The sequence below is a fragment of the Salmo trutta genome, unplaced genomic scaffold (assembly GCF_901001165.1).
Source record: "Salmo trutta unplaced genomic scaffold, fSalTru1.1, whole genome shotgun sequence".
NCBI lineage: Eukaryota > Metazoa > Chordata > Actinopteri > Salmoniformes > Salmonidae > Salmo > Salmo trutta.
In genome coordinates, this window is record NW_021822746.1 from 171,319 (window position 1) to 181,784 (window position 10,466).

The following is a 10,466-nucleotide window of genomic DNA, read 5'->3' on the forward strand; positions in this document are numbered from 1 at the left end:
AGTCCATATAGCCCAGTCCAGTCCATATAGCCCAGTCCAGTCCATATAGCCCAGTCCATATAGCCCAGTCCATATAGCCCAGTCCATATAGCCCAGTCCATATAGCCCAGTCCATATAGCCCAGTCCATATAGCCCAGTCCATATAGTCCAGTCCATATAGCCCAGTCCATATAGCCCAGTCCAGACCATATAGCCCAGTCCATATAGCCCAGTCCAGTCCATATAGCCCAGTCCATATAGCCCAGACCATATAGCCCAGACCATATAGCCCAGTCCATATAGTCCAGTCCATATAGCCCAGTCCATTCCATATAGCCCAGTCCATTCCATATAGCCCAGTCCATATAACCCAGTCCATATAACCCAGTCCATATAGTCCAGTCCATATAGTCCAGTCCATATAGCCCAGTCCATATAGCCCAGTCCAGTCCATATAACCCAGGCCATATAGCCCAGTCCATATAGTCCAGTCCATATAACCCAGGCCATATAGCCCAGTCCATATAGTCCAGTCCATATAGCCCAGTCCATATAGCCCAGTCCATATAACCCAGTCCATATAACCCAGTCCAGTCCATATAGCCCAGTCCAGTCCATATAACCCAGGCCATATAGCCCAGTCCATATAGCCCAGTCCATATAGCCCAGTCCATATAGCCCAGTCCATATAGCCCAGTCCATATAGTCCAGTCCATATAGCCCAGTCCAGTCCATATAACCCAGGCCATATAGCCCAGTCCAGTCCATATAACCCAGGCCATATAGCCCAGTCCAGTCCATATAACCCAGGCCATATAGCCCAGTCCATATAGCCCAGTCCATATAGTCCAGTCCATATAGCCCAGTCCATATAGCCCAGTCCAGTCCATATAACCCAGTCCATATAGCCCAGTCCAGTCCATATAACCCAGGCCATATAGCCCAGTCCATATAGTCCAGTCCATATAGCCCAGTCCATATAGCCCAGTCCATATAGCCCAGTCCAGCCCGGTCCAGCCCAGTCCAGCATAAGTGAGGGGAGAGGTAATGTGTACTCACATTTTCTATGACAAACGTCCACTCCTTGTCTTCAAACTCCTCTGCGTGGGGGTCCTAGGAGAGAAAACAACATGGAAGTATTCAGACCCCTTCCTTTTCCACAGTGTGTTACCTTACAGCCTTATTCCCTCATCAATCTACACACAATACCCCATAATGACAACCTTTTTTTTATTTTTTTACAAATGTATTAAAAATTAGAAACAGAAATACCTTATTTACTATTCAGACCCTTTGCTATGAGACTCGAAATTGAGCTCAGGTGCATCCTGTTTCCATTGATCATCCTTGAGATGTATCTACAACTTGATTGGAGTCCATCTGTGGTAAATTCAATTGATTGGACATGATTTGGAAAGGCACACACCTGTCTATATAAGGCCCCACAGTTGACAGTGCATGTCAGAGCAAAAACCAAGCCATGAGGTCGAAGGAATTGTCTGTAGAGTTCCGAGTCAGGATTGTGTCAAGGCACAGATCTGGGGAAGGGTACCAAAGAATGTCTGTAGCATTGAAGGTCCCCAAGAACACAGTGGCCTCCATCATTCTTAAATGGAAGAAGTTTGGAACCACCAAGACTCTTCCTAGAGCTGGCCGCCCGGCCAAACTGAGCAATCGGGGGATAAGGGCCTTGGTCAGGGAGGTGATCAAGAACCTGATGGTCACTCTGACAGAGCTCCAGAGTTCCTCTGTGGAGATGGGAAAACCTTCCAGAACAATCATCTCTGTAGCGCTCCACCAATTCGGCCTTTATGGTAGCGTGGCCAGACGGAAGCCACTCCTCAGTAAAAGGCACATGACAGCCCACTTGGAGTTTGCCAAAAGGCACCTAAAGGACTCTCAGGCCTTGAGAAACAAGATTCTCTGGTCTGATGAAACCAAGATTCAACTCTTTGGCCTGAATGTCAAGCATCACATCTGGAGGAAACCTGGCACCATCCCTACGGTGAAGCATGGTGGTGGCAGCATCATGCTGTGAATATGTTTTCAGCGGGCAGAGACTGGGAAACTAGTCAGGATCGAGGGAAAGATTAACAGAGCAAAGAACAGAGAAATCCTTGATGAAAACCTGCTCCAGAGCGCTCAGGACCTCAGACTGGGGCAAAGGTTCACCTTCCAACAGGTAAATGTGATATTTCAGTCATTTTTTTCATATATTTGCAAAAAAAATCTGAAAACCTGTTATTGCTTTGTCATTATGGGGTATTGTGTGTAGATTGATGGGGGAAAAAACAATTTAATCAATTTTAGAATAAGGATGTAACGTAACAAAATGTGGAAAAAGTCAAGAGATCTGAATACTTTAGGAATGCACTGAGTATTGAACTTTAGAAACGTTCAATGTTGTATCGATCGGCTAGTTAACACAGAAAGGTGGCAGTTTTCTAGACATAGAACCAACGAGTCCAGGACTAAAAAAATACATTCTCAACAAAGATCCTCCAATGAAATACCTTCTTTATAGTCCAAGACTAAGCTTAATATGTCTGATAGTTATCACCGGCTGGTCTAACGTAATGTATCTGGCCTAGTATTCATGCTTCGCCTGCATCTATTTACATGTTTCAGGTGATAGAAATCTGAACTCACAACCAGTGTTTTGAAAGGTCTTTAATAATACTTCTCTGTGGATAAATTATCTCAGAAGACCCAGCTGAATAAGGATCCACCCACCCAGAGAACAAGTAGAGTTTATGTCCAAATGTCATATTATTCAACATTCCTTGCGGAGGTCCTGAGAGAAAGTAATTCCATTCCATTCTCCCAGACGGTACATCATTAGCGTTAGCTACCTAACTATCACTGTCTGGTCTAACAGGTTACTGGGAAACTACCTAGCTATCACCGTCTGGTCTAACAGGCTACTGGGAAACTACCTAGCTATCACCGTCTGGTCTATCAGGCTACTGGGAAACTACCTAGCTATCACCGTCTGGTCTAACAGGCTACTGGGAAACTACCTAGCTATCACCGTCTGGTCTATCAGGCTACTGGGTAACTACCTAGCTATCACCGTCTGGTCTATCAGGCTACTGGGTAACTACCTAGCTATCACCGTCTGGTCTATCAGGCTACTGGGTAACTACCTAGCTATCACCGTCTGGTCTATCAGGCTACTGGGAAACTACCTAGCTATCACCGTCTGGTCTATCAGGCTACTGGGTAACTACCTAGCTATCACCGTCTGGTCTGTCAGGCTACTGGGTAACTACCTAGCTATCACCGTCTGGTCTATCAGGCTACTGGGTAACTACCTAGCTATCACCGTCTGGTCTATCAGGCTACTGGGTAACTACCTAGCTATCACCGTCTGGTCTATCAGGCTACTTGGAAACCAGTCTCATATGTGCCTTTTCCAGGTCTATTAGACATCCAGGCTGTCTGTCAAATGATGTTTGGATGCTGATGTGAGATGAAACTGAGTCATTTAGAGCAGAAGGGCTCAGGGGGAAGAGGACACTCGAACCACTAGGTCCCCCACACACACCATTAGGCCTGTCCTCAAAGTGATGGCATGAATGGGATGGAAGGATGGTAGTGAGTTGGAGGAGAGTAAAGGGCAGTAATGGAAGCTATATGCACTCAGTCTGACTGGGCTGGCATACAGTGGTTCTTCCTTTAAAAGTCATACTGCAGCACACCTTGCGGGCTGCTGCAGCATTCTATGGCACGTTATTTAATTGTCAGCCATTTTTCACATTAATGCAAGTTAATGACCACCAGAAGGCATCTTTGAGAAGCATTTGATAGTCTCCCATATTGGCATTACTAGAGAATTTAAAACCTTTTTTGTAATAACATAGCACATGGGATTGATTTTAAGAAATTTGGCATAATTAATTTGATTCATATTATGGTGTTTCTATGCCGAGAAAAAACAAAAAACGAAACCCTCGGGGTTTCCGTTAGGATGGAATATAAAATATGGCGCTGTACAACGTGATGGTCAGGAGTAGGCTACAGCATAAGAGGATTGGAGGATTGTAAATTCATATCTAAGGGGCATAACATTTCCACACCCTAATTGTAGTGTAACTAATACTCATTCCGCCTACGGTAGGCCTACAGTATATGTTTTTCAATGACGTGACTCTCCGCCAATAACTACATTTAGAGGATTGGAGGACTAAATTAATATCTAAGGGTCTTTTCTGTTAGGATCTGTAAGAATATCTGAGAATATCTAAAGGGCTTTAATATCATTCTAAATTAATTAATAATAATAATCGCTTTGTTTAAAAAGTAACAATATTTTTGAGATGAGGTTAATTTAACCTAGAGTGAGCAGGAAAAAGGCCATTCTTGTTATTTAGAATGATTTATTTCTGGAGAAACCTAACTATTTAGCAGACAACACTTGGTTATATTCAGTCAACACACATACAGTTGAAGTCAGAAGTTTACATACACTTTAGGTTGGAGTCATTAAAACTCATTTTTCAACCACTCCACAAATTTCTTGCTAACAAACTATAGTTTTGCCAAGTCGGTTAGGACATCTACCTGACTACTACGTGTTACACAACCTGAATACAGGCCCTGACTACTGCGTGTTACACAACATGAATACAGGCCCTGACTACTGCGTGTTACACAACATGAATACAGGCCCTGACTACTGCGTGTTACACAACATGAATACAGGCCCTGACTACTACGTGTTACACAACCTGAATACAGGCCCTGACTACTGCGTGTTACACAACATGAATACAGGCCCTGACTACTGTGTGTTACACAACCTGAATACATGCCCTGACTACTGCGTGTTACACAACCTTATGAATACAGGCCCTGACTACTACGTGTTACACAACCTTATGAATACAGGCCCTGACTACTACGTGTTACACAACATGAATACAGGCCCTGAATACTGCGTGTTACACAACATGAATACAGGCCCTGACTACTGCGTGTTACACAACATGAATACAGGCCCTGACTACTGCGTGTTACACAACATGAATACAGGCCCTGACTACTGCGTGTTACACAACATGAATACAGGCCCTGACTACTGCGTGTTACACAACATGAATACAGGCCCTGACTACTACGTGTTACACAACATGAATACAGGCCCTGACTACTACATGTTACACAACATGAATACAGGCCCTGACTACTACGTGTTACACAACATGAATACAGGCCCTGACTACTACGTGTTACACAACCTAAATACAGGCCCTGACTACTGTGTGTTACACAACATGAATACAGGCCCTGACTACTACGTGTTACACAACATGAATACAGGCCCTGACTACTGCGTGTTACACAACATGAATACAGGCCCTGACTACTACGTGTTACACAACATGAATACAGGCCCTGACTACTGCGTGTTACACAACATGAATACAGGCCCTGACTACTGCGTGTTACACAACCTAAATACAGGCCCTGACTACTACGTGTTACACAACCTGAATACAGGCCCTGACTACTGCGTGTTACACAACATGAATACAGGCCCTGACTACTGCGTGTTACACAACATGAATACAGGCCCTGACTACTGCGTGTTACACAACATGAATACAGGCCCTGACTACTACGTGTTACACAACCTGAATACAGGCCCTGACTACTGCGTGTTACACAACATGAATACAGGCCCTGACTACTGTGTGTTACACAACCTGAATACATGCCCTGACTACTGCGTGTTACACAACCTTATGAATACAGGCCCTGACTACTACGTGTTACACAACCTTATGAATACAGGCCCTGACTACTACGTGTTACACAACATGAATACAGGCCCTGAATACTGCGTGTTACACAACATGAATACAGGCCCTGACTACTGCGTGTTACACAACATGAATACAGGCCCTGACTACTGCGTGTTACACAACATGAATACAGGCCCTGACTACTGCGTGTTACACAACATGAATACAGGCCCTGACTACTGCGTGTTACACAACATGAATACAGGCCCTGACTACTACGTGTTACACAACATGAATACAGGCCCTGACTACTACATGTTACACAACATGAATACAGGCCCTGACTACTACGTGTTACACAACATGAATACAGGCCCTGACTACTACGTGTTACACAACCTAAATACAGGCCCTGACTACTGTGTGTTACACAACATGAATACAGGCCCTGACTACTACGTGTTACACAACATGAATACAGGCCCTGACTACTGCGTGTTACACAACATGAATACAGGCCCTGACTACTACGTGTTACACAACATGAATACAGGCCCTGACTACTGCGTGTTACACAACATGAATACAGGCCCTGACTACTGCGTGTTACACAACATGAATACAGAACCTGACTACTGCGTGTTACACAACATGAATACAGGCCCTGACTACTGCGTGTTGCACAACATGAATACAGGCCCTGACTACTACGTGTTACACAACATGAATACAGGCCCTGACTACTGCGTGTTACACAACATGAATACAGGCCCTGACTACTACGTATTACACAACATGAATACAGGCCCTGACTACTGCGTGTTACACAACCTGAATACAGGCCCTGACTACTATGTGTTACACAACATGAATACAGGCCCTGACTACTGCGTGTTACACAACATGAATACAGGCCCTGACTACTACGTATTACACAACATGAATACAGGCCCTGACTACTGCGTGTTACACAACCTGAATACAGGCCCTGACTACTATGTGTTACACAACATGAATACAGGCCCTGACTACTGCGTGTTACACAACATGAATACAGGCCCTGACTACTGCGTGTTACACAACCTGAATACAGGCCCTGACTACTGCGTGTTACACAACCTGAATACAGGCCCTGACTACTGCGTGTTACACAACATGAATACAGGCCCTGACTACTATGTGTTACACAACCTGAATACAGGCCCTGACTACTGCGTGTTACACAACATGAATACAGGCCCTGACTACTATGTGTTACACAACATGAATACAGGCCCTGACTACTGCGTGTTACACAACATGAATACAGGCCCTGACTACTGCGTGTTACACAACCTTATGAATACAGGCCCTGACTACTGCGTGTTACACAACATGAATACAGGCCCTGACTACTATGTGTTACAAAACATGAATACAGGCCCTGACTACTGCGTGTTACACAACATGAATACAGGCCCTGGCTACTGCGTGTTACACAACATGAATACAGGCCCTGACTACTATGTGTTACACAACATGAATACAGGCCCTGACTACTATGTGTTACACAACATGAATACAGGCCCTGACTACTGCGTGTTACACAACATGAATACAGGCCCTGACTACTGCGTGTTACACAACCTTATGAATACAGGCCCTGACTACTGCGTGTTACACAACATGAATACAGGCCCTGACTACTGCGTGTTACACAACATGAATACAGGCCCTGACTACTGTGTGTTACACAACCTGAATACAGGCCCTGACTACTGCGTGTTACACAACATGAATACAGGCCCTGACTACTGTGTGTTACACAACCTGAATACATGCCCTGACTACTGCGTGTTACACAACCTTATGAATACAGGCCCTGACTACTACGTGTTACACAACATGAATACAGGCCCTGACTACTACGTGTTACACAACATGAATACAGGCCCTGAATACTGCGTGTTACACAACATGAATACAGGCCCTGACTACTGCGTGTTACACAACATGAATACAGGCCCTGACTACTGCGTGTTACACAACATGAATACAGGCCCTGACTACTGCGTGTTACACAACATGAATACAGGCCCTGACTACTACGTGTTACACAACATGAATACAGGCCCTGACTACTACATGTTACACAACATGAATACAGGCCCTGACTACTACGTGTTACACAACATGAATACAGGCCCTGACTACTACGTGTTACACAACCTAAATACAGGCCCTGACTACTGTGTGTTACACAACATGAATACAGGCCCTGACTACTATGTGTTACACAACATGAATACAGGCCCTGACTACTACGTGTTACACAACATGAATACAGGCCCTGACTACTGCGTGTTACACAACATGAATACAGGCCCTGACTACTATGTGTTACACAACATGAATACAGGCCCTGACTACTACGTGTTACACAACATGAATACAGGCCCTGACTACTGTGTGTTACACAACATGAATACAGGCCCTAACTACTATGTGTTACACAACATGAATACAGGCCCTGACTACTACGTGTTACACAACATGAATACAGGCCCTGACTACTACGTGTTACACAACCTGAATACAGGCCCTGACTACTGCGTGTTACACAACCTGAATACAGGCCCTGACTACTGCGTGTTACACAACATGAATACAGGCCCTGACTACTATGTGTTACACAACATGAATACAGGCCCTGACTACTACGTGTTACACAACATGAATACAGGCCCTGACTACTGCGTGTTACACAACATGAATACAGGCCCTGACTACTATGTGTTACACAACATGAATACAGGCCCTGACTACTACGTGTTACACAACATGAATACAGGCCCTGACTACTGTGTGTTACACAACATGAATACAGGCCCTAACTACTATGTGTTACACAACCTGAATACAGGCCCTGACTACTACGTGTTACACAACATGAATACAGGCCCTGACTACTACGTGTTACACAACCTGAATACAGGCCCTGACTACTGCGTGTTACACAACCTGAATACAGGCCCTGACTACTGCGTGTTACACAACATGAATACAGGCCCTGACTACTGTGTGTTACACAACCTGAATACAGGCCCTGACTACTGCGTGTTACACAACCTGAATACAGGCCCTGACTACTACGTGTTACACAACATGAATACAGGCCCTGACTACTGCGTGTTACACAACCTGAATACAGGCCCTGACTACTACGTGTTACACAACATGAATACAGGCCCTGACTACTGCGTGTTACATTTCAGCCTAGAGCTGTGACAGATTAGATGTGTACCTTTTTGCTTCAACACCAGGCTAGCCTGTCAGCAAGAGATCAACATGTTGAAGGAACAGTCTCACACACACACACACACACACACACACACGCACACACACACACACACACACGCACACACACACGTTACCTTGAAGAGTGTGACAGTGATTTCCACGTTTTCTGGTACAGGCCACACCACCACTCCTCGGTAGGGGTTCTTGATGCCTGGCTGCCAACTGTGAGCCTGGGGAGAGAGTGAGTGTTTATTTATTTTACCTTTTCTATTTTAACAACACTGTATATAGCCATAATATTTTGTGAGTGTAATGTTTACAGTACATTTCTGATTATTTCTATTTAGTTTATTATCCATTTCACTTGCTTTGGCAATGTTAACGTATGTTACCCATGTCAATAAAGCCATTTTAATTGAATTAAGAGAGAGCCCGAAAACACAATATATACACTTTAAAATCACTAAATATAACATCAAACATTTACACAGACAAAAACCCATGAAGGGTAGAGACCCAAACGGTTGCCAAGGTGCAGACCAACAGGTAAACAGAAGAAATATTCTAGAAAGCTGTAGACTATACATCTCCACAGTGATTTAGCCTACTTCCTACTTCCTACTTCCTATGACCAAGTCCAACTAAACAGCCTAAAGTGCTACCGAGACAAAACTAACAGTACAAACACCACACACACACCACACACGCACCACACACACACCACACACACACACCACACACACACCACACACACCACACCACACACACCACACCACACCACACCACACACACCACACACACCACACACACACACCACACCACACCACACCACACACCTTGGAGGATTTCCGTCGGCTCCTGCGCGTCCACACCACTACCAGCTTGTCTGGTTGCCTGGAAAAGAACAGAGGACAGAGGAGGGATGAGAAGAGGACAGTGTGGAGGAGGGATGAGAAGAGGACAGTGTGGAGGAAGGAGGAGGGATGAGAAGAGGACAGTGTGGAGGAAGGAGGAGGGATGAGAAGAGGACAGTGTGGAGGAAGGAGGAGGGATGAGAAGAGGACAGTGTGGAGGAAGGAGGAGGGATGAGAAGAGGACAGTGTGGAGGAGGGAGGAGGGATGAGAAGAGGACAGTGTGGAGGAAGGAGGAGGGATGAGAAGAGGACAGTGTGGAGGAGGGAGGAGGGATGAGAAGAGGACAGTGTGGAGGAAGGAGGAGGGATGAGAAGAGGACAGTGTGGAGGAGGGAGGAGGGATGAGAAGAGGACAGTGTGGAGGAAGGAGGAGGGATGAGAAGAGGACAGTGTGGAGGAAGGAGGAGGGATGAGAAGAGGACAGTCTGGAGGAGGGATGAGAAGAGGACAGTGTGGAGGAAGGAGGAGGGATGAGAAGAGGACAGTCTGGAGGAGGGAGGAGGGATGAGAAGAGGACAGTGTGGAGGACGGAGGAGGGATGAGAAG

At 45.3% G+C, this 10,466-nt stretch overlaps 1 long non-coding RNA gene across 1 annotated transcript; it reads right to left on the reverse strand.

Annotated features, from left to right (window-relative positions):
- Window positions 1–1,040: 1,040 nt before the first annotated feature.
- LOC115184138 (uncharacterized) lies at window positions 1,041–9,954 on the reverse strand. Its single transcript, XR_003874200.1, has 3 exons — window positions 9,843–9,954; window positions 9,141–9,236; window positions 1,041–1,093 (listed from the first exon to the last, which is right to left on the reverse strand). It is a non-coding gene; the product is annotated as an uncharacterized LOC115184138 (long non-coding RNA).
- Between the last annotated feature and the right edge of the window lie 512 nt (window positions 9,955–10,466).